Here is a 24079-nt window from a genome sequence, read left to right on the forward strand (position 1 = left end):
ACCTACTTATTCCGCCGCCATTTATGAATATTTAATTTCTTCGGATTTTACGACTATTATCATTTTACGCCGCGGGAATTTTTATTTTCTGCATCAAGCACACTGGCCTAGAATTCTGCTGACATTCGGAGTGTCGCGCACACACGTCTCCACCCACACGCGGACGTTGTTTTGCGCTGATGCCTGCGTGCGACCTTTTGCACACTTTCAAGACGCGATCAGTGTAGCTTGCTTTAAAATGGTATACATATTATTTCTATTTTATTTCACGTTTGAACTAAGATAAAGCAACAATATACATTACTGAATATTTGAATCACTTTTTAAAGTATTTAATTTTGAAAATTAAAAAAAATGAGTATTAAAAGGATAATAAAATCTGTATTGGTTGATTTTGGCCCAACATCACTGACATAACAAATATTGTCCAATTTAGAAGCGACGTCAGATTAATTTGGCTGCAATACAAATTTCCATTGAATTTTTCGGAATTTCGACAAAAGCTGTATTTTTTACCGGGTTCAGCAAGGCTTTTTGATTTAGGATTAAATTTTAAACTGTTTAGTACCCTTCAAATTTTCCTCAGAGTGTTTGAGTACTATCAAGAATGGTCCCATCGCTCAGGCCCCATTTAAATTTAGGTTTTTTTTAACCAAAACATTATCTGGGGAACTTCCACTGTTGTGGTTTTCTGAGGTCGTGGCTTCTGGTTAAAACCTCTGCCTTAGGTCAGCACTCTTAATCATAGATTATTATTGGAATTGAATACAAGATATGGACAGTTTAAAACGGTTTCCCTAAACTTAATGAATTTCAATGCATTTTCTAAATTCATATCTTGCAAGCTATATGAAATGACTCAGAGGTTTTCACCAAGCCTGTTTTAACAATCGAATAAATTTGAATGGAACCTCTTTGCTAAAAAATTTGTCAATATTTAATGACACATGACTCCTGCCCCAGTGAGGACTGAAGAGTGCAAACGAATCAACTTCTACCATCTTGTCGCCTTTGATAAGAACAATCAAACTTTCTCATGCCACGAAGCATTCAAGAAGTGAACGTTAATTTCCTTACATGGCCATTTCGTTGTACAGGGTGTTTCAGAATATTTACTTACGCATTTTAATTAACATTAGAAGATGATTTGTGCAATTGGATAATTTAGTGCAACACGTGATGAAATATTTTATAAAATGCGTTGCTCCTTTTTTCAAAGATAATTTTCTTAGAATTGATAATAATTATTAATGTCAGAACAATTTTTACAAAGTAAAGAAACAGAAAAATAGTATTTTTTTAGAAAGATGTTTCGGTGTATTTATACACACAATTTTGTTGAAAATTAAGAATTTGGTATGTCATGTGTGATGTGTGTCCTGATCTATTTTTCTGGTCATTATCAGTAAAATAATCGGGTCAATTGGTGTAATCGGGGTAAATTTGGCAAAATGTCCATATACTATCATGTTGAAATCAAAGAAAGTTATTTTCAAGAATCTATACTAATTTTAAAAATAAAGATCAAATTTTCTGATTTTTCTTGACCTTCTTTTGAGTGTTTCAAAAATAATGTTTGAAGGGTTGACCTCTTTTCCAGGACCGAAGTTTAGGCCGCATAGAAGAAGACAGAGCTCACTGTTTTCCAGACCCGGGAATTAAATGTGTTTCGCCGCTGCGGAGCGGACCGGCGGCATTAATACACATATATATTTTTGGCCAGAGAAACGCTTTGATTATCGGCGCGCTCTTAATTTATTGCACCGTTTGTGAATATAAATAGGCAGCGCTAAAAAGCATTTCGTGGAGACGACGGGGCGACGCGCGGGCTTTAAAATAAAAGAGCGAGAGAGCGAGCGAAAAGAGAGAAAAAGTTGCCTCGCCGACATGTAACATGCATAGGCACCTGTCCAAGAGAGCAAAATTAACATGGGCATTAATTAATTCCGCTGCTTGTTGGATGTGCTGGCCACACACACAAGAAAAAAGTGAGTTTGTTGTTCGTTATCATCAATGAGCTCGGTGATATTCCCCTTCAAAGGAGAACAGCCGCGCGCAATTGAACGCCTGCAAAATCGCCCTGTTGAAAGCTGGCAACTTTCCTTGCTGATAAAACGTAGCCAAGATGGTACTAGAAAATAAAGGGTGATTTGTTATAAAGGAATCGGTGATTCTTAAAATTGATTGAACACAATTTCATTACATTCAATCTTTCTCTTTTTTAAATGTTTATATTAATTATGATTTTAAAGGCGAAGAATTTGTGAGTGTGCTTTCATTGTTGTACTTTTGTCTCTATGTCTGGGTTAGTCGTAGTCGTCAAGAACACATTTCAATGGAATCCACAATCCACTTAATTGACTTGTATCCCGCCTTATTTTTCTACATTGAAAAATCTGAACATATTCTTCTTTCCTAAGACTTTGACAAGAATTGATGGCTTTTTTTAAAAAAAAAACATGCAGGTTAAAATGTTTCATTTCCTTGCATTTAATTATTATATTGCTACACAATAATGTAAAGGTAAGCTTCACTAGCTACCCCAATTTCATGGGAAAACTTTTGAATAGAGCTATACAGATATTATGAGAATATGGTAATAGAAGTGTTATTCAATGTTTGAAATTTGAGTGCGCAACTGGAAAGGTCATACAAACACGATTTCTCTTCAGAGTGTAAAAAACTTATTTTGAACTCAAACAATTCATCTGGATTTGCCAGAACACTTCAAATGCCTTTGCTTTTGGCGCCTTTTGTAAGCGTATATTAGATTTTAAATAACACGCTTGTCCATATAATTCTTGAACTATTTATCTCCAAATTTATAGTGAGGTCAAGAACCTGCATTCAAGAAATGAATCTTTTCTCTAAAAACTTGCTTATTTTACATTTTACCATTTTTAAATCTTTTGATTTGTGTGACTTTGTTTGTTTGATTGGATATGGGCAGGCAAAAGGCATAGGTTTTTCCACGAGAACAATTTTAAATTAATGGAGATAATGTAATAAGTTTAAAGCCGGTATCATAAATTTTAAGATCAAAACAAAGGATAAGTAAATTCCTTATATTAAATTAAACATTTTTTTGCTCTTTTTATCCCTGTCCGAGGACAGGGAAGGGCGCGCACTGCACTAGCACGAATGCTGAAACCCGGGTCCCAATAACACCGCGAACGGATAACATGGGCGCACCAGGCCGCACAGGGACCCAGCCCACTGAAGATTAGATTTTGCAGTCAATTTGGAAAAATTTAAAAAAATGCAGACGAAGAGCTCAAAGGTTTAATGCTAATTTAGGTCTGCATATTAATTTTGTAATTTTCCAAGCTCGCTTAAAAAAAATAAAAAAAGGATATTCTTATCTCGTTATGGATTGTCTTTTGTTGACAACTTAAATTTTATTTTCTTATGAAGTTGCCATGCATTTAGGTGCTAAAGTTTCAACTCTAATATGTTTTTGGCCACCTTTTTATTACCCCAAAATGAAATAATGTCTCACCGTAACTATAAATTTGACATAGTCTACGTGTTGTTGTGTGTGTCAACGTCAACTGAATGAAGGATTTAAAATGATGATCTTTTGGATTGACATCAATCGACATGTCTCATGACTCAAAAGGTTTCCTATATGTAATCAATTTATCTTTTCCGTAACGAGAGTCAATTTTTCAAAAGACCGTACGAAAGAACAGTTTGATTTTCATCGTGCGTATTCAAGTCGAGATATTTTCGCGATAGAAAAAAATCAGTATTCGCGAACGCGGCGCAGCCAAGGCGGCACGTGCTTTCCGTCGTTTGATTATTCCAAGTTGGAGGAAAAGAATGGACGCTTTCCTCGTTTTGCCCGATTTGATCCTCGCGCGGGGGCCCCCATTAAAAGGTTCGACACCTAGAAATTAATATTCCTGCGCCGGGCGAGCTTTATTTTGCTCGACGCGGCCGGCGGCGTAAATTATTCGGCGGTGGTGTCATTGTCGTCAGCGAGCCGTCGTGTCGAGCAGCGCGGCGGCGGCGGCGGCTCAGTCAGTGTTTTGAATACAGCAACCTTGAATTAGCCGAAATTCATTCATCTCACGCAGTGATGAGTCGAGAAGAGGCATCAGCACCGAGATGCATGATGTTAAAACAAACAACGGTACCCCGGCGCGTCGCCTGCATTTGCAATCGGCTCGCTCGCTGCCTGCCACTCGCTGCCCATTAAACTCAAGGCCCGCGACGCCTCAGGAAACCGCCGCGAATCGTCGCAGCGTGCCAAACTTTTCCTCCAGCACGCATTTGCATTGCTTGACAAAAGTGAAATTGCCAGCGTGTGTCACTCTATGGTGTGCGTTTTTCACGCGAGCAGGAAAATCGTCGCGGTCGGTGTCGTCGTCGGGCCATATTAGCCGCCTAATGATATAGCCCCGAGAGAGCGGCTGCCTGAGCTGAGCTGGCTGGCTGGCTGGCTGGGTGGGAGGAGGAGAGTAGGTGTTTTGTTATCAAGATTGGACCCAGTTCAGCGAGGAAATTAGCAAAAAGCTTTAAAAAGGAGAGAGATACACAATTCAAGGAATAACTCGCTGCTTTTATCCTGCTGTGCTCACGGGAAAATTAATTTAGTGTGTGCACAGAGGAAAAGTCCAGCCGTAATGCATTCTGATTCGCAATTATTTTCGCATTTTTTATTTCCTTTGCGTTCGTTCACGCTCTTGTTGTTGGATTTCTCGGAAAGAGGGAAGCGCGCAGGACTGCAGATGGAAGATTCTGTATATAAAAGCAATTAATGCAATCGAATGTGCGTGTCATTCGAAAAGATCAGTTCAGATTACGCCATATGGAGTAAGTGATGCGATAATCATCGACAATAATTATTATTAATTAAACAAGAATCAGTTGGTTTTGTTCATTATAGAGTGAATTAATATAAACCTCACCTATTTTTATTGGTGCATGCCATGGTTTAGATTTTAGAGATGAAAAATTCCTAATCAATTTCTTTTGCTAACAAAAATTAATTTCATAATTTAGAGACATTTTTGAGTAGCTTGTTGCAATTTTCATCTTATAGAGAGCAAAAATCCATCATTGAAACGTTCAGAAAACTTATAAGTGAAGGGAAAAAGAAATTATCAGATCAAAATATTAATTATATATAGAGCTGTATTTTTTGACAATTGGTCTTTTTTGTCAAATTTGGGACTCCATCATTTTATTTATTGAAAATTGAAAATTATATTTGAAACCATAAAGAGATGGCCGCATTTGGTAATTTCTATTAAATTTGGGGCTCACAAAAAGTTTGAAAGGGTTTGAAGGGTCAATCGATTGTAATGAAACTTAGTAAGTTGACTGCCTCTAAAAAGGTGATCAACCAAAGATGTTCAAAAATATAAAAATTGCTTAAGTTTCAGGGGCGCGAAGTTGAGGATCTTCAAAAAACATCACTTCATCAATTATCTCAGCTTCCAAAAGTGCCAATAAAACAAACTCAACGCACCATTTGATATTAAGTGAACAACAAATCAGCATCGTGATGAGTCAAGGTCAAAGCTCAAGTTGACTAAACTTTCACTGAAATCTTGAAATAGACGTCAGATATTGTTCCAAAAAATTTCAACGCAAATACACATAAAAATTTTCCACATTCAATATTACGTCAGTAACATTTTGGAGGAAAGCAATTTTGGTTTTCGAGTTAATAACAGTGAAATCTAAGAAACGTTTTTTTCGGGCATGACCAAATGATTTCGAAGCATTATATGTTTTTAACATGATGTAAAGCAGATTGGGCTAAAGTAAATATTAGTGTTTGCGACTTTGGAAAGTTGTGGGGGAGTTGTAATTAGTTAGCACTCCTAGCTGCTCCCTCAGGAGGTTTTGCTGGGTGTTTTTTGACTGTAACTATAACTTGAGCCAAACCCATTTAACCGTTGTCGGTGTCGTGTCCTATGTTTCCCCCCCATCAGAATCTCGAACCTGAGGTCACATTTAGTTCATCCCTATAGCCCCTGGCCAGGAAACAAAATAATTTTCAACTCAATTGTTGTCTTTTGGCAGCTTTAGGAGTCCCATTTATGTCACGTGATTGTTATTTTACTGTTCTCTGTTTGATATCAGCAAAGCTTTGAATTAACAGCCGACCAACAACAAATCTTAAATCTAGTTTTCATATTTCTCTGTGCCACAATTTAATTTATTTTGTATGTCGTATTGTAATAATTGAATGGAAAATAAACAAAAGTCAAACAATAAAATTTAATCATTCAGCTCAATATTGGGCGAGCGGATTGAAAATGTATTGGGTAAATCACTATTGAGGCACTTCACTTTTGTTTGTAGGAGTATTTTAAAAAGAAGAGAAGATGTGTTTCTGTGAACGAAAACGAGTGTTATAGAAACTGAGTTTTTAATTAGGAGTTGGGGGCCAAAATGAATCGATTATGTCGAAACAAAAGGTCGCGTTGCCTGTGTGGAATGCGGGGCTGTGTCGGTCTCGAGTTTGGTTGGGTTGCGTTGCAGCCAATTTTACAAAATGCGCCTTGTGATCTATTTCTGGGCTATTAGTCGCAGCTTCGTCAATAAATCCACGTGAACGAGACATCATAGAATGAGAAAGAGTCGCGTCCGATGATATTATTATCCCCGAACAAAACAGCGGCCAAAACGAACTCAGCCAGCCAGCGTCCTGTGTGTGTGTTCCGAAGAAGAGTGTACTTTTAATGGGACTGCCGAGTAATTTGTTAAAACACACGCATCATCGTAAAATTTCTACGAAAGAAGAAGTAGTGCTGTTCTCGCACCAAGGGGAATTAAGAATACGTATATCACACGCTCGCTCTCTGTGGGGCCCTTTGTTTGTTTGTATTTCGGCCGCCACAAAAGGTGGCCACAAATCAAAATCACCGCAACACTCGCACAACAAACGCCCCTTACGTTGGATCTAGTTTTTCCTCGCAGCTTAATCCACAATGGGACCTTAAGAAATTATAAATAAGGCGTTAAATTGCCCGAGCCTTGCCCCTCTCCTCTCTCCGCGCACTAAAAGAATAAAGCGACGATGATCTAACTTTGCATCATAAATTATAACTTTTGTCCGCGTCCATGCATGGAAAATATCTCAACGAGTCAAGTCCCTGTTTGCTCTGGGATTAAGTGGTTTTGGTTCAACATTTTTTGGGTTTCAATCAAATTGTTGAACTCTAAAAGTCCGTCTGTTGGCACAAACAACCCGTTTATAATTTGAGCCGAACTCAAGCTTTCACAGTTGGATGTGTGCGCGCGGTGAGAGTAGCGCGGGAATAAAAAAGTTAAAACAGGGATAGAACATCATCGTTCGGGTTATTTGTGGTTTGTTTTTAGAAATAGATCACCTCTTTCCATTCCTCCTTATTAAACGCGAGCGACTTCTTCGATAATTGAGATCCATCAACATTAAATAAAGTGGCTCCAAACGTAAAAACCCGCCCCAGTGCTTTTTTGTTCTCCGCTCGCTCAAATCTGCCCTATGTTTTGTTGCATATGGGGTGGATATCTGACGAGGAAAGAAAGTCTAGACGAGGCAGCTGCTGCTTTTGCATTTATGACACCGGGGAATGCGACACACGCAGGAATGCTGCAGCGTCTTAATAAACTATATTTGTCTTACGCGCCTAATAGGGCTGCATCATTAAAACCAAATGCCAAAAGAGCAAAAAAAGCAAAGTTTAAACAACGTGTGAAAAAGATCGTGGAAATATTTTCTTTCCAGTTTAATCATATATGAGTGAATATATTAAATTTATGTCAGGCCAGATTTTATTTGATTCAGTTCCGGTAGTACGTATATTTTTAATCCGCACTTCACAATTAATAATACAGTTGATTTCACAGGCGGCAATAAAATACAGTGCCGGATATGAGGCGCGGCTTTTCACAATGACAGATTAGCGGTGTGCGGCATTGACAGATTTTATTTGCCGTTTCATGCGCGTGGCGATCCAGCAGACTGTTAAAATGTTTCCCGAATTCTTCCCCTGGCCTTAACGTAGAAACGACAAAATGCGTCACAATTGATTGCTTGATAGAGATATAAAAATCACTCTTCGGAAGAGTGATGATGTCTCCTCTCGCCAATCAAAAGCTGAAACTCTATATCGCTGCTGTCGTCGTACAGATATCCATTCGGCCATAGCACCGCATATTCAGAATGCGGTTTACAACATTACGAATTCATCACAATTATCAAATCAACTCTCGAAGCTGGCTGTCGCTTATTTTTTTGTCACGCTCCGCGTCCCTCTATGCGTCTTTCCATCGTTTCTTTTTGTCACGTTTTTATTTGTATTTCCATCTCGTGTGCTTTGCCGCGATTCAGAGCGTTAAAATCCAGAAAACTGTCGCCAGCACTTTCATATAGTCTTGTGGTTTAGTAATTAGCGTTTAATTCCCCTTTCTGAAAAGACATAAAGATTCTCCGCTAGAGAGTGTGGCGAAAAAAGAATTTGGCAAAGCTGCTTGGCAAAAAGACGCGACGCGCATCGTGAAAGGTCAATTGGCTTAGCTCTGATTTGTGTCTCATGACTGCTATGGTCTTTTCAAATTTATCTCAAAGCAAACCTTTGAAGAGCTGTAGAAAAACCCTGGCCTGTAAATGCAAATAAAAGTGCCAAATTTGCCATATCACACAACTAGTCCTTAAATTTTTTCGACTGCCGTAAAAATGTTTAGCCTCATTATAACAACATCCTTAAGGAGAAATAAAGCTTATTTTTACATTACAGCTGAACATAATTGAGCATCTGCGAGAGATAAAATTAAAATATCCTAAATTGTGAAGGTAAAAAAATTAAAATTTCCTTTGCATGAAGTTTAGCATGAACTTTAAATGCCTTGTTTCAAGTGAATGAATGATTCATTTTTAGAATTAAATTTTAAAAAAACATTATCATTTTAAATCACGTTATCCTGTTTAAGCAAATCAAAGCAAATACATTTTTGAGTAACTGAAATAATTGGAGTTTTATCTATGAATCGAGTTTAGGATTGACAAGCAGGGGAATAATTTTCCCCAGCCCCTTCAATAACATCCCGTCTAGATTTTTCCTGTCTGAATCAAAAAATCATCTGTAGCGATAGATTTAAAATTAGTGTGTGAGTTTGTTTTAGCGTAGGCATGACTCAATTATCTTTTGATTTGCCGACATTTCAGCGACTTCATCACTTGTAAATTGGTGTGCCTTTTTCCACTTTCTTTATTATCAATAATGTATTTGATTCAGTGAAAATAAAATAAAAGAAATCTCCGATTAATGATTATCTTCCTGCATTCGACACCAAATCGCCATAAAATTCATGATTTCAAATAAATGAAATCTTTTCCTACGTCACGAATCTGATTGGGAGGAAAATTAAATCATACCTCGCGATAAAGAGATGGAATAGACAAAGAGATGGAATATAGTGTCCAAATTTAATTTCCTATTTGATTTTTTTAAATGTGGCAATTATTTAAATTAAAAAAACGACAGTATTTTAGGTAAAAATATTTTATTTTTAATTGCAGTTCTATTGTCACGAATGTTCTCTTATTTTGATCTAAAATTCATTTAATTTTTTTGCACAAAATTTTGGTTTTAAAAGAAGTGTGCAGTGCCAAAATTAATTAGTTTGTGAAATGAGAGTAAGCTTGACTTTCATCTTCAAGGATGTGCGATGTGACATCTAAAAGATAGTGTCAGTAACACTGAAATTGTTTGCCAAGCCCACTTTCCTTGACTTTCATGCTTAATGCTCCGACGCATAATTGCAAAAGCACACACATTCCTGGTGACAACTGGCTCAATTGAAAACAATTGTATTCAATTTTTATCGCTTTTTGCCAATGTCCAATGTACACATTTGGGTATATGTAATGGAGCTGCCGTGCCGCCCACGCATCGAAATCGCAAGTTTTTTCCCTAATTGGCTGGAATCAAGAAGGAAAGTATAAATGTATTTCGGCGTGACACAAACATGCACGCAGAGAAAGGGCGCGGCGATCCTTACGCGAGATGAAAGTGAGCTGATATTTACAGTGGCATGTGTATAACTTGTCGCTCGTTGACAAAATAATTTAAAGAGTTGCGACACGCAACGACGCGATGAGGGTGCTGCACTTGAAAGCATAAAGACAGAAAGAAAGTGCATTGCATGCATGCTCATCGCTTTTTGCTTTCGTTTAAGTGCATTCAATTGACTTAGGCAAAACTGTCGCTCTCGTTCCAATTTGGTCCAATTTGTCTGCTCACGAAAGCAGCAAGAATATTGCACTTTAGAAATCTGCCGAAGCAAATTGCAACATCCAATTTAAATTTTTTTCCGAGCAAACATACGGATGGAGCAGAGCCCGGCGAAAAAGGGGACGAAATACAATTTGAGATAAAGAATAGTCAATCGAATCGCATTTTCCAAGGAAAGCGCGGCAGAATCATCCTCTAATCATTCGAGAGATGTAATTGGAGTGCACATTGTGACGGATGAACATGTAAATTCCCAGCGCACGGGACTCAACGCGACGTGAATCTCGATAAAATTGTGATTGTGAGTCACTAGATGGGTGGTCGGCCGAATGCAGCCGCGCCGGCCGCACTACACAATTAAAGACGATCGGCCCCTTTTCGGCGGCGGCAGCGGCGGCGGCGGGCGGCCTCTGTGAAGAGAGCAAAACGGTTCATCAACTTCCTCCGCCGTGTGCTGATTATCGCTCGCGCCGGGACCACCATTTGAATAATTTTTCAGAATAACAAACATTGACAGCCGTACCGAGCCTGATTTTGGTTTACAACTTCGATCCGATCAGCGCATATAATGTGAACAGGGTCAAGCACCTGCTCTGATACATTTTGTCCATGACAGATGTGGACGAATACTCGATTAATAACCGAAATGGAGACAAGACGCCCCAAGAGGCTACAATTTCAAAACATTACAGCATTGCATATAAATATTGTACTCACTTGCTGCGTGGTTTCCTGCTTTTCTCCTGTTCTGAGGATAATAGTCACTAAATAGACATTGATATTAAACCACTTTTAACACATCTCACGCCTAAATATTAAATAAATTTTGACTAGATCAAACCATACTAAGGAATCCTTGAAGAATTTACTCTCATAAAAAACTAAAAGACTTATTTCCATAGAAGTTTGAATAGGAAAAATGTTTATTTTAATTGAATAATGAATTTGAAGACAATACATAGACTTATATTTTAGCTTAACATAATGAAGAATAGTGCCACTTTAAAATTGAATTCGTTCTCGGATTATACCTTTACGTGTGTTAATACATTAATTTTTTATTAGATGATATGCATGCATATAATTTTTAATTTAAATATAAAAATATGTTAATAATTCCATCAGTTAAAAATTAAATTCATAATTGAGGAAATGATCCCGTTGTATTTTTTTAAATTTTAACCAGAATTTAGGTTAGAGCTTTTTAAAATACAGACAAATTCATTTCTTTCAAATCAATTAGCTAAATAAGCTTTCAAGTTGAGTCATATTAAAATTCGGTAGAAAATCTCATTTTTGTTTTTTACTGCTCATGATATTTAAAACATTATTTACAGTAAAAAAATGTAAATATTAAACATAATTCTTCACATTCATAAAAAAACTCGAAACGTGCTACTTATTGAATAGAAGTCGGAGGATTAATTTTCACTAAATGATTCACTCAACACAGTGCGACGCATATTAAATTTCAGCTGCCACGGGTTCCCCCGTGGAAAAATTCAAATTGCGTTCGTCACATGACCACATGACTCAATCGCCAATTATTGCATCTCGCAAAGACGCATGCAATAATATTGCAGTGGAGAGAATTAAAAATGTAAATCACCTTTAATAAAAACGTGTTGCTTTTTTATTGCCATTTCGTGCGCAGTCGAGCATTTTTATTCTTTTGTTGTGAATTCCTGGTGCCCATAATGACTCGCAAGTATGCTGCCGCTAATTAAATTTGAATACATGTATTTTACCCAGTCGCATAGGACAGCCAGGCTACTCCAGTGCGACGCGAAATCATAAAATACGTGTATATGCAAACACAAAGCGGCCGGACGACTGTAAAACAACGCGGATACTCTCGTGAAAATAACAAGGTGACTTCTTTACCTATGGAAATCACCGCGAAGGAGGTCTCCCTATGAAATATACATAAACGCGAATGCAAATTATTTGGTAGAATTATGTTACAGCGAGAGTTAACGTGGCGCGGAGTGTAATTTTTATCGTTTAATTTGGGCCAAACTTGTTTTTTCTGGTGTATTATTTGACCTGCAAATACATTTACATGTCATGATGCTAAAACTAAATTCAAAAGAATAAAGTGAAATAAATTAAATTCCTTCGTTGAGTATGGTAGATCTTTCTAAAATAAAAATTAGAAATACTGCAAACATCAAAAAATGTTCAATGTAAGTGCCAGTTCCATACAAAGGGTTGTAAATTTTAGACGTCTTTTTATATAGTTGACAACTTGAATTTTTAGATCGATTTCCCGACTCACAAAAAAAAATAACAAATATTTTGAGAAATTTATTTTCTCTTCCGTCTACAAACTTAAAAATAAAACGAAGTGTGAAAGGAGGTGAAGGAAGGCAACATTATAGTCTTGGAACTGATTAAACCAACCATTTTACACTTACCAAATATTAGCAGCCAATAAATTTCAGAATAAAATCATAGAATATTTTGATTGCGAGTAAATAGTTCTGATTTTTTATTTTCACAATGTTTTACCCTTGAAATTTGTGCGTTCCTCAAAGGTTCAGAAAAACTGAAAATTTGTAAGCGGGCGAAGCATGGTTGCAATTCCATAGGAAAAAATGAGACAGCCAAATGAATATCAATTTTTGGCCGAATTTTTGGCTAGAATGTTTATTTCAAAATCGGACAGATCCGTCATTACTTTGATCCAAATAATCAAATTCAAGACGTAGAAAAAATTCTCAAGTTTAGTTTACCCCTTCATCGATTTTCCAAGCTTAATGCATTAATGAGACTCATTAGAAAACTTATTATTAAAATCACACTCAGTGATTGTGAAATTGCACAATTATGACGACGAATTCATTGGATTGAGCGTCACGAGGTAATAATCCACTGTGTCATGAAGTTATGGAGGCCAAGGAGAGCTTCCGTTGGAAATCCACGTGGGCCCAAAATCACTCGGCAAGCCTGTCGAATCGAATACACATGTAAATATCATGAATCACCAGCAGCTCGGTCGCGCGACGGATTCGAAAACGCATATTAAGTGTGTTGCAATTTATAGAAGAAATGAACGCGCACGCTTGCGCCGCGACACACAAATAAATACATAACGTGTCGAGAGTCAAAAGCAGCCAGGGAGTGGTCGTGTTCCAATGGCTGCGATAATTAAACGCACGAAACGGCACCGACGCCCCGATTTTAGACTCGTGTAATTTTAATTAATTATGTGCACAAATCGGCGCCTTTGTCCACCGCAAGGCCGACAAAGGAGGAAAGCAAGCAGCCTTGCACAATTACAAATAATCCCGGCAAATCGTATTTCAAAATAATTGTAAAAATTCCCTCCGCCTGCTCGCGGATCTTATTTATGCGCGCCGAGCGCTTGCTTATCCTAATTGGAATGAATTTACTCAAGGGGATAAATAAATATTTGTTTCGCGGGAGAGTTTAATCTGCTCTCTGGTTTATCGGAGGAATAATGCGTGGTGAACAAATGAGCCGCGGCAATTAAATCCAGCCTGGTAGGTCCTTCATTATGTTGTGCGAGGCGAATCCCATATTTTCCGCCGGCGACAAGAGAGGATCGCGCTCTCCCTGCTTTTCGCTGGACTGCGCATGTTGAAATTGCAATCCATACATATAATCATCGTAAGCTGGATTTCATTTCTGATTATTTGTGAGCTTCGAATGCACACACTGACGGGCCTATTTATTGCAAAGTGTCTCTGTGACTTGATTTGAATAATCAATTAATTTGAATCAGAGAGGATTATAATTGTTACCTTTCATGGAGCTCACATGCGCGCGAGCTTGAGTTTAGCGTCGTTGTTGCTATCTCAAGGCTCGGCTTATAATTAGTTTGTTTTGAAATTTAATTAATTAAGCAAACTGAGTCAATTGGCATTCTTGGCATTGCTTTGAAAGTATTCCACTTGTTTTTCAAAACATGCAATTGGAGTTTCGATTAGTAATTATAGATTGACTTTCAATCGATTATTAAATATGTAAGGGTTTGCAAGGAATCTAGCTAAACAATTTTGGAATTAATTTCCTGCACAGTAAGAATATGAATAGAAAAATCGATCAAAATTATTAAAATAATCATTTCCATGGTAACTTTTGGGAGAGCAACTGCTCTTTGCAGTATCTGGATTTCATGTTTTTAATTAACCTAATTAATTTAATTAATTGAATGTAAAATCATTTTTTTTGCTACAGGTTAATTTATAAAAGTAAATATTTTATTTATAAATCGTTGAAAACAAAAAAGAGAAAAAATAAATTTAAATGGTTTTTATCAAAATGTATTTATGCAATTTAAAAACATTATTGCTCATCTGCAAAATCTGCCATTAAAGCACTTAATATTATGTTTTCAATAATTTCTCGTGGGGGAAATTTCTTCGGGGTATTTAATTATAATTCTAAAAGAAGTGATCTGACACCATTTTAATTTTAATGTACAAGCAACATTGATATTATGAATAGTAAAATGCCATCAAATTTACAAATGGTTTCATTTGAATCCAATGGTCCCTTATTTGGCTCTCATCGTTGAGAGCTTTGTGTGCACTTGCTATATGAGAGAATGCGAGGGATGTTTGGGGTCGAGTTCCGGCTGATTTGCGCCTACGTTTTTAACTCTCTTTAATTGAAATAACGCGCCCATTCGGATTTGGGAGGATTCGAAAAATGCGAAAGCTTTCCGACTAGCTGCTAGTTTAGCACCATTCCAACATGCGTGAATTAATTTCACGGGACGAATATCTGGCGTTTCAATAAAAGACCCCAGTTCGGAGGCAGTAACACGAGCTGGCCTTTTTCTGGACTCCATAATGAGGCTCAGCTATATTATTGGAACACGGAGTTGTTCGCTATTAGAGGGTCGCCCATCTCAAGAGTGGCGCACCGATAAAAAAAACTTGCCTTGTTATTCATTTTGCTGGTAACAATGCAACAGAACTCGAGTGAAACTTTTTTTCAAGAACTTCTGGGATATTTTTCTGACAATTCAACCCATTATTGCTCTTTTTCTTTCCTGAATATTCTATTTGCTTGAATATTGATTCTAAATTATGGTGAATAGAAATGACCCTATATATTTACAATAATTTTCACAGAGTGTGGAAATAATTAGAAAAATCACTTTTTTTAAATTATTTATTTAAATCACAGTTAAATTTCCATATTATCGTATAGCCATCAATGAATTAAGCGTTTAATTATCTTAGGGTACCAAGTTAAGTTTCTTATACCTGGAAATGAAATAAATAAACAAAAACTGCACGTGTTGGAATAAACAACAATTAACAATTAATGTTTTGATGATGGCGCAATATTAGTTGGGCGCAGTCGTGGCCGCTGATTAGTATTGACGTCTTATCGCGCGTTCGTGTGTTTAATTGCGAATGACCCAAAGAGTCGGTCCGATTTGCATGCACCTGTCCGCTGCCCGGCGCGGGCACGGCCAACGGCCAATGGGTGCAGCGCGGCGCAGCACCGCTGGAGCCGGTCATTTTCTGCGTCGAGATTCGCGTCGTAATGAACTGGCCATGCATATCAAATAATCCAATCATCATCCACAAAACTGGGCGGAGCGAGCCAGCGTAATCTACATGGAAAAGACAGAAAACGCTGGCTTAATTTACAGGTAGGGGGGACCGAGCAGGTGGGGCTCCGTCTTTCTCGGGCCGAGGAGGAGGCGCGGAGATGCACCGCACACCAGTCAAGTGTGCGCTGTCTCAGACACCTACCGTTCGCCGCTCCGACTGAGTCGAGTTTCGTCCTTGCTCTCTCTGTCTCCCAGTCTGTCTCTCTACGCCTGCCAGCGCCGAAACGACCGCCGTGTCCAGAGAACAGTGTCCAGTGTACCGGACAGCCATGAAGGACTGACTCGCGTTTGACGGATTCCGACTTTTTCGTTTTTTTTTTGGTTATCAGTGCTTGAAGTGCGATTTCCCGAAGCAACCGACCTGTCCGACGCTCGAAGACCGGATTTGATGTGAGTATTTAATGGGGATGGAAGCGTTTAAATTCGGGGGACGCCGGATTGAGTGAGAAATAGGCTCGTGACACTTGGCGTGGAGACGGCCAGTCCGGCGGGGGTTTTATCAGCGAGCGAGAATTGTGTCGAGGTTTATCGGGACCAGGAGTCAGGGATGCGTCCACCGGGTTAAGGGTCACAGCCGGCAGCGTGACGTTGAAATTATGTTTTTTCTCCGCAGAGGAGGATCTGACGTATCGGCAGCAGCGCGTCATTAGAGCAAAGATGAGCGAGCGCGCGTGCACTTTTCTTCTCTCGGCGATTTCTAAGCCGATTGATGTGTCGGTATGGGGCTCTCTTGGCCGCGCGCGGAGAAATTGAGCGCTGAAATTATCCACTCGTTATTTTATTATTATGATTACGGTGTGTTTGCGGTCGGCGGCTCGTTCAGCCACGACTTTGCTTTTGACCGAAAATGCGCAGCTTTGGACCTTTTTTATTTCGGTGCTGCCGCCGCTTTCGGTAAAAGAGCGGAAAATTTGAGCAGCGTAACCAACGAGGTGATTGCTTCTGCCTGTGCTCTCGTCATCCTCGGCCGAAATTGTTGGATGCGTGAGACGGATGGACGGACTCACGGACGCGCGGGGGCTTACGAATTGCAGCAGCAGCAGCAACGCGGAATATTGCAGCGCCGACGAGCAACGAGATTTATTTTCAGTGCTAAGCAGCCGTGATAAGGCAACGATTAATGTTGAAAGAAATGCATTTCCCGTCGCTAGTGAGAGCAAATGAAAAGAAAATTATGGTGCAATAAATCAAGAGCAAACCAATCAAGATAATAAAGTAGCGAAACATTCCGCGCACTTTGTATGGATGAAAACTGCTTATTTCCCAGTCGTGTTTTGCTCAGGCGTGAATTTAAATTAAAAATCATAGCTACGCGAGGTGAAAGATTTCTTGAATGCTCTTTAACGCCGCACGAAAACTGCAGCCGTGGTGTTTTGTTTGGCAGGTCTGGCGACTACAATTTTCAGATAAATAAATTCATTCCAAAAGAACACACGTGCGGAGTTTGAATGACTATCACTGGGCGCATATCAAACCGGGAAAATAATTACAGTGAGCGGGTTTGACCTGCACTATCTTTTACACGGCAGTGCAGTTTGTTTTCCAGTTTTCGTGTCAAAAAAACTTTCTTCCACGTGCGAATGATTTCGAGCACGCATGTCACACACGAAGACGAGAGGAGAAAAGTAAAACTTTTGACAATAAAAGCTCCCATGGCATCACGCGCTTTGCTCGACGCGAGATGACGACGACGATGAGAAAGTCTCATCCCGCAGAATCGCAGTCAGCACGTTAAAACTCTTTTATCTAATCTGCTTCCAAGGGAATATAAAAAAGAAGACAAGAACAGCAAAGACAAACTGCGTTTTGAAAATTGCTAATTATCAGACTTTGGCTAGGTTGCAAATTAATTGCAAGAGCTGGATTTGATTCCTTTATCATCGTCACCCGGTGACTTTTGCTGGCAATCATTGTCAAATATTTGAGGGATGATATTAGTCAATTAATAGCAATGTTTCTGGAAGCTACTCTTACTCTAATCTTAACTGCATCTGATGCAACACTAGACTTTACTTAAAATTATGTCAATGCGGGATTTAATTAGTAAAAAATTAAATACTAAAAAACCGATAAAAATCTTTAGATTTAAAAAAATAATAATTTTAACAGAAGTTTAAATAAATGTTTATTAATTGAGGTTTTTTAATAAATAATTTTATAAATAATAACAATTGTAGAACATTCATCATAGTATTTTTTTATGTTTTGAACTACTTAATTTCAAAGTGTAAAGTTACTATATTACACAGGGAAAATTAAAAGAAAATCACTTACTGAAATGTTTTGAATTCTGGCATGCAGTTGTTGAAATCAGAATAAATTGTGGTAATGTTGGATTCTTTCAACTAAAAGAAAATCGAAATCTTCGGTAATTGCATAAGTATTGCGAAAGCAGAGGGGAAAGATTTTAAATTTTAACTTAGTGTATAACATAAACAAATTATTGCGTGTTTTTAGCTTACTATTATATATTCCAGATCTGCTTACTGCACACCCGCAGTGATTTCTATTTGCGTTGAGTCACAAATTCAATTTTCGCCAGGGTGGGCAGTGCCGAACTAGAGCCGTGCAGAGGCAGACAAACAATTATTTAAGTTCAGACCTGAGCGCGAGGGATCGGATCAATCAAGCGCCCACCGCGGGGCCAGCTCGGCGCGTAATTACGCAAAGAATCAATCAGAAGGCGCGCGAGGTGTGAGCAGCGACGCCAGGCCTCGTAAATCAACGTGACGGGCTCCTCATCTCGCGCTGCTCTCGCACACGCAGCAGCAAAGTAAACACAGCCCCTTGTTAGCTCACTTGTTAAATGTTTTCAAACCACTGAACAGCGATTTTAGTTGGTCTGAATTTTGATCGGTAAAACCACAACGACGGTGCTACCTGCGTTCGCGCCTGACAGCCCTGCCGGCTAGCCAGCCTGCCAGCCATTCCATCATTATTTTTCACATTAAATTTATTCCGTCGTCGTCGTGCTCGGGTTTGTTTATATGTACTGCGACTGGCGTTTGTATTCTCGGCGGTAGCACAATTCATTCGCACACGGCGTGATGATGATACCTACCTCTCTCTTTCTCAAATTGGTCGCGCGAAATAATTTTCTCCTCACTGCCACCGCGCGCGCGGCTGTTGGTCAAATCAATCGATCATCGTGATTAATTGAGTTTGACACCTTTGAAAAGTGCATGAGCGGCTCCTTGTTATCCTGGAAAACAGCAGCTCTGCCCTTTGTGCACACCAATGCCGAATCCCAGCATGACGATTCCGAGAAGCTTGCGCAAGTTCCTTCCTGCTTTTGGCGAGAAGCACACGCTGCATGGCTCTCGGAATCAACAGACGAGAAGTGAGTGCGTCTCGCGTATATTATAAAATAATAAGCAAGCGAGAACGCGCGCGCGAGAGAGTAGAATAAACAGCGAGCGCAGGAATAAAAAAAGAAAATAGAGCTGTAGCAGCATAAGGTGCGCACCTCGCTCGCTCGCTCGCTCGAACCGCATGTTATCAGAATTATAAAAAGGGTACGGTCGGGCAGGCATGACATGCATTAAACCTTGCATATCAAGGCAAGGGGCAGAATGCATGATGATGAGAAGGTTAGGTCACCGGAAACTCGAAAGCACACGGGTGTGGTACGAGATGTGATTTTTAAAAGCAGCACCATGCGCGCACTCGAAAACTCGCCCACCTCGCGAGACCAACTATTAACTTTGTGCGGCTTGGCACGCACAACGTACTCAGTACGAATAGCCGTGCGAGCACTGCCTTTAACTAGGCGCGAGCGATTTACTGCCGTCTCCAATGCGTGCGCTTAAAATAATAATTAGAAGCAATAAAACTCGGTGCCACGGGCCCAAACCAAACAAGACCGCTAGAATCCGCTAGAGAATATAAATGAAAAATCTGGAAAAAATATGTCTAAATTTATTTTTTTTGCTTTTGAATCTTGCAAGCGAAATTCTGTAGCAAGATTTGCGAAATTCTTTTCTAGCTCTCTTAATGAGTGCATATATATACGACTGCATAAATCAATTAAGTGCAGTAATTGTTTTCCACGCTCCATGAATTTACGGCGCCGTACAGTGTTTTATGCTGTATGGGTACTTTGTCTTGCGATTGAAGTGCTGCTAACAAGACCTAATGGACCGAAACAGTTGCTGTCCTATGGGAAATTATGCGTGATTATATGGTGATCAGTGTGATATAGTTCTTTTTTCTTCAAAGTCTCACTCTCAGACACCACAGACATATGTTTTCCAAAAGATCAGTAGTTAAGTCAAGGAAATATCGAAATATCCATGAATTGCAAGATTACCACCATTTTTAGAAGGAATTTTTTAATATGGTTCTGCTAGCTGAAAGAAATCGCAATAGTTAGCACATTGAAGAGTGAGAGAGCTGGTTTTTAATTTTACATTATTTGCGGGGAGAGATTCCTAATAAGTTTTCTTAGGATAAGAAAAGATATTGGGACTCAAGGTTTTCGTTGCATTATGAAATGATCATGACCTTTTTAAAAATTTGCTTTTCCGTAAACGCAGATGACGCATTCATTTTAGCTATCAAAATTATCGGAGATAGGCATCTTTAAAGTGCACTCAAAGATTCACGCACTCGTTGTGTTCCCTCTTATCTAGCTTTATAGGTTGAGTTAACACGGGCAGCTTAATGAAACAAAAAATCGCCACCCCCAAGTCAAAGAAAACCGAGATCGCGCCAGACTCGTGGCTCGGTGTGTGGTTTGTCGTTATAATAAAAAGCCGCGGTGCGTTGTGTGTGTTTTGTCACGCAGCTCCTTTTCCTTAGTCTCTCGGCTCCGTTTTATCTGCGCGAATATGGATGGTGTCTATTAGGAGAGAGAGAGAGAGAGCCCCCGCGCACATAAATGCACGCACAACTCGGATGCTGCTAATTCACTTTTATACACGCGTGCGATAAGAGAGGCAGGCAAACAAACGCGCGTTTAGATGCGACCTGCCGGTGTAAGAAAAAAAGGACGAAAGCACCCTGGCGCAGGTATAAAAATTCCTCTTTATCGCGCTGCGAGATAAAACACATCTTTTTATCGCTCGCTCTCTCTCTCTCTCTTGCCGGCGGCGGTGATTTACACGCATTTAATTGCACCCGCACAGCAGATAAACCCTTTCTCAGGTGCCACCCTGAGCGTGCGTGCGTGCGACAGGGATTAACTCCCGCTTTCGCCTACCTGTTGTTTGCTCCACGCCTCGACGTTACATAATTATGCCGACGAGCAGACTGGGTGTCATTAACAGGCTAATCCGGGGGAATACGTGCATGCATTTTGGACGGGGTGGCAGGTTGCTCGATCGCGTGACAGCAGTTGGCTCGACTGGCCAACAACCCTTTCCGCAGTCGCTTCCCCCTCTTGACCTGCAGGAGTGACAGGTGCGCATCTCATTTTCGTTTCGGCCGTTAGCGCAGCAGAGGACTCGCGGCTCTCACCTGCACTCAGGTGAAATAACAATCCTCCTACTACAACGCACCGACGCGAGGAGGAAATAATTAAAATACGCCCGCGAGCTCTCGATTTTACTACACACACACTCATATATAAATAAACGACGCCGTTTGGTGTAAAAACTAATTGGAAAGCTGATTGACTGATGCCAACTTCTGCACAACTAAATCATTTTTCGCGCGTGGAAAGTTTATTTATCGTCTGCTGCTGCTGCTCCTTCGTTTTCGCGAACAGTTTGCTTCGCCTTGATGTTTGTTAAGGCTCAAGTCGGTATTGCGAGAGATTTTGATATCTGCAATCACGTGGCGGCGGGTCCATCATTCGCTGAACTTTCTAATGAAGGAGTAGACCTCTCCCTGCGCTCAAATAGCACGCTCTATCTTTTTGCATACAGCTGCGCCGCGCGCCGTTGTTGTTGTCGTCGGAGCATAAAGAGCCGGCGTTGGTGCATAGGAAACTGCTGTAATTAGCATGCACACTTTCACTGGGTCACCGCATTAAGAGCCGCCACCTTTGTCTTTTCTCCGAATTCCCATGATGTCGTGGGACGACGGTTGCTGCTGCTGCTACTGCTGGCGCCGTCGACACGTACGTTCAACTCATTGCTGCACTCGAGCCTGAAAATATTGTGTGAAAGGAGTTTGGCGCTGCATCTTATTTGCTGTTTAGTCGCGGAGCTGTGCGGAAATCGCAATTTTCTGCACCTAAAAGGTATGAAATGAGCTGCAGAGATGCTGCACAAATCGAATCGGGTTGGACCCCTTGCTGTTAGCGCGACAGATGCTGCCCCATATGCTCAGCAGCGCCTTTCGAAACCGCTTTGGGCCTTTTTGTGCTGCCGAACGAGGAAAATGCAACGAACAAACAAACAAATGAACTGAACGCGGCGCGACCGATTGCTGCCGGATTGTTTTGCGGTCAGCGTGCAGTGCATCGGGCCGCGATTTGCAAGCAAGTGGCCGCGCGCAACAAATCGAAATCAGTGCTTTTCCTCGAAGCAACCGCGGCGCGATTTTGAGCTTTTTTGCTCTCAGAAACGGCGTTGCCGGCGCGGTCTCGAAACGAGAAAATAACCGGCCGGGGCAGCGACGCAGCGCGCAGGAGTGACGCACGCGACTCGATCTGCTTCTCAATAAATCTGCCGGTGAAATGCATCATTGGCCGAATGCAGGGTCGGACGTGATCTGCATCGGATTTATTGGCTGCCAGCAGCGTGAGATGCAGTCCATTTGACGGCTGCTGTCACTGGATTCCTCTCATTTACCTGACCTGTCCATAAATTAGCTGCCCAAAGTGCGCGCGGCCGCTGATAAATTATTCATTCAGCTCCATCAATCATCGCACTTTCAATACCCGTGCTGCCGCTTATAATATTACACGCACACACACACACACACACACACACACTGCTCTCTCGCGCGCCCACAAAAAGCCTCCGCGCTCTCGCAGGCCGCGGATTATTATGAATCCAGTAAAGCGTTTGCGCGGCGTGTGTTGCATCTCGTATACGCTCGGACAAATTTATTCCGAAGCAGGTTTGCCGATTTTAGCAGATGCCCAAAGAGTAATTTATTTCATTGCCACCGACCGCAACAAAAGAGCACTGCGGTTTGATGCATTATGCCAATTATACTCTGATAAATCTTCAGCGGAGCGCAAACGCGCTCTCCGTGCAGCGCATCGGAAATGCATCTATCATAACATTGACTGGCGTGTAGCGCAAATGAAATTATTATAAATTACAAAAGCCACTCTTGACGTGCACTGGTGCAAAAAGCGAGTGAATGAAGTCAGGTTTGTTTTAATAATCTCATTGAACGTATAGTGTATCAGAGATTCAATCAGCTATTTAATTGTGAGCCTGCGATAAAATTATTTCTATACCCGCGCGCGCGTGTTATTTTATATCTCGACGCGTTTTGTGCACGTTCCCCGATCGAAAAAAGGTTCATACCGGATTATTATGATGTTTAAAATTCATTCATCGCGATAGCACGCCCGCCGTCCCTCTCTGCGCCGAGCGAAGCAATATTATTTTATTTTATAGACTCTCTCAGTGCGACGCTAATTTCCCCCAGCAGCCTTCTGCGAGCTGGGTACTAACTGTATTTAGAGATGAAACTTGACTGGCGCGCTGGTGATGCAATGGCATCGTAAATGATGAGTACTGTAAATCAATTACCTCTGATGACACTTGCGAGAGCGATTTATTTAAAGGTCTCTCAGCATCTAAGAGACTTTTGCGCACGAGAGACGCTCGTGTATGTTATTTTATTAAGAATTATATTCTCTCTCGCCGTGTGTTGATTGCGGAGAGGTGTTGGCTGCGCAGCACTTCACTTCAGCGTTAGAATTAGGGTTCAAAGCAATCACAATCACCGAGCTTTCTACTCGCTCTGAAACAACGCACACACAGAGCTAAACTGGATTAAGACACTTTCAACTCGACTGTTAGTCATCCAGATGCAGGATTGGGAAAATAAATGACACGGAATGACACAAATTTTGAAAAGGTAGATTTTGAAGAAATTATGTCAGTTTATTTTACTAACAAATAAATATAATATATATGGAATAGAAAGGGAAAAAGAGCAAAACGAGAAAAAAATTTGTCTAAAGGATAACGTTTTATAGGCCTAATTTTGGTGGCTTTTCCTGTAATTTTTTGTTGTTTGTTGAAAGCGTTTCTTTGAGTCTTTTAAGTTTGGCTTCACTCGCTACAACATAGCAAGGTTAATTACGATCTCGATACGCAACTATCGAATTTCTATTTAT

General features: G+C 40.2%; 1 protein-coding gene across 2 annotated transcripts in view; it reads left to right on the forward strand.

Annotated features, from left to right (window-relative positions):
* The window catches only part of LOC135940611 (transcription factor SOX-7-like), a 75201-nt gene that overhangs the window by 12689 nt on the left and 38433 nt on the right, over positions 1–24079 (forward strand). Inside the window, exon 1 of one of the 2 annotated variants that reach the window (XM_065485617.1) lies at positions 15923–16221. The exons of the other annotated variant lie outside the window; for it this stretch is intronic. The gene's annotated coding sequence lies outside the window, so the exon portion shown is untranslated. Of the gene's footprint in view, positions 1–15922; positions 16222–24079 lie in introns of those variants that run through there. 2 annotated transcript variants of the gene reach the window in all.

Source organism: Cloeon dipterum, chromosome 1 (assembly GCF_949628265.1).
Source record: "Cloeon dipterum chromosome 1, ieCloDipt1.1, whole genome shotgun sequence".
NCBI lineage: Eukaryota > Metazoa > Arthropoda > Insecta > Ephemeroptera > Baetidae > Cloeon > Cloeon dipterum.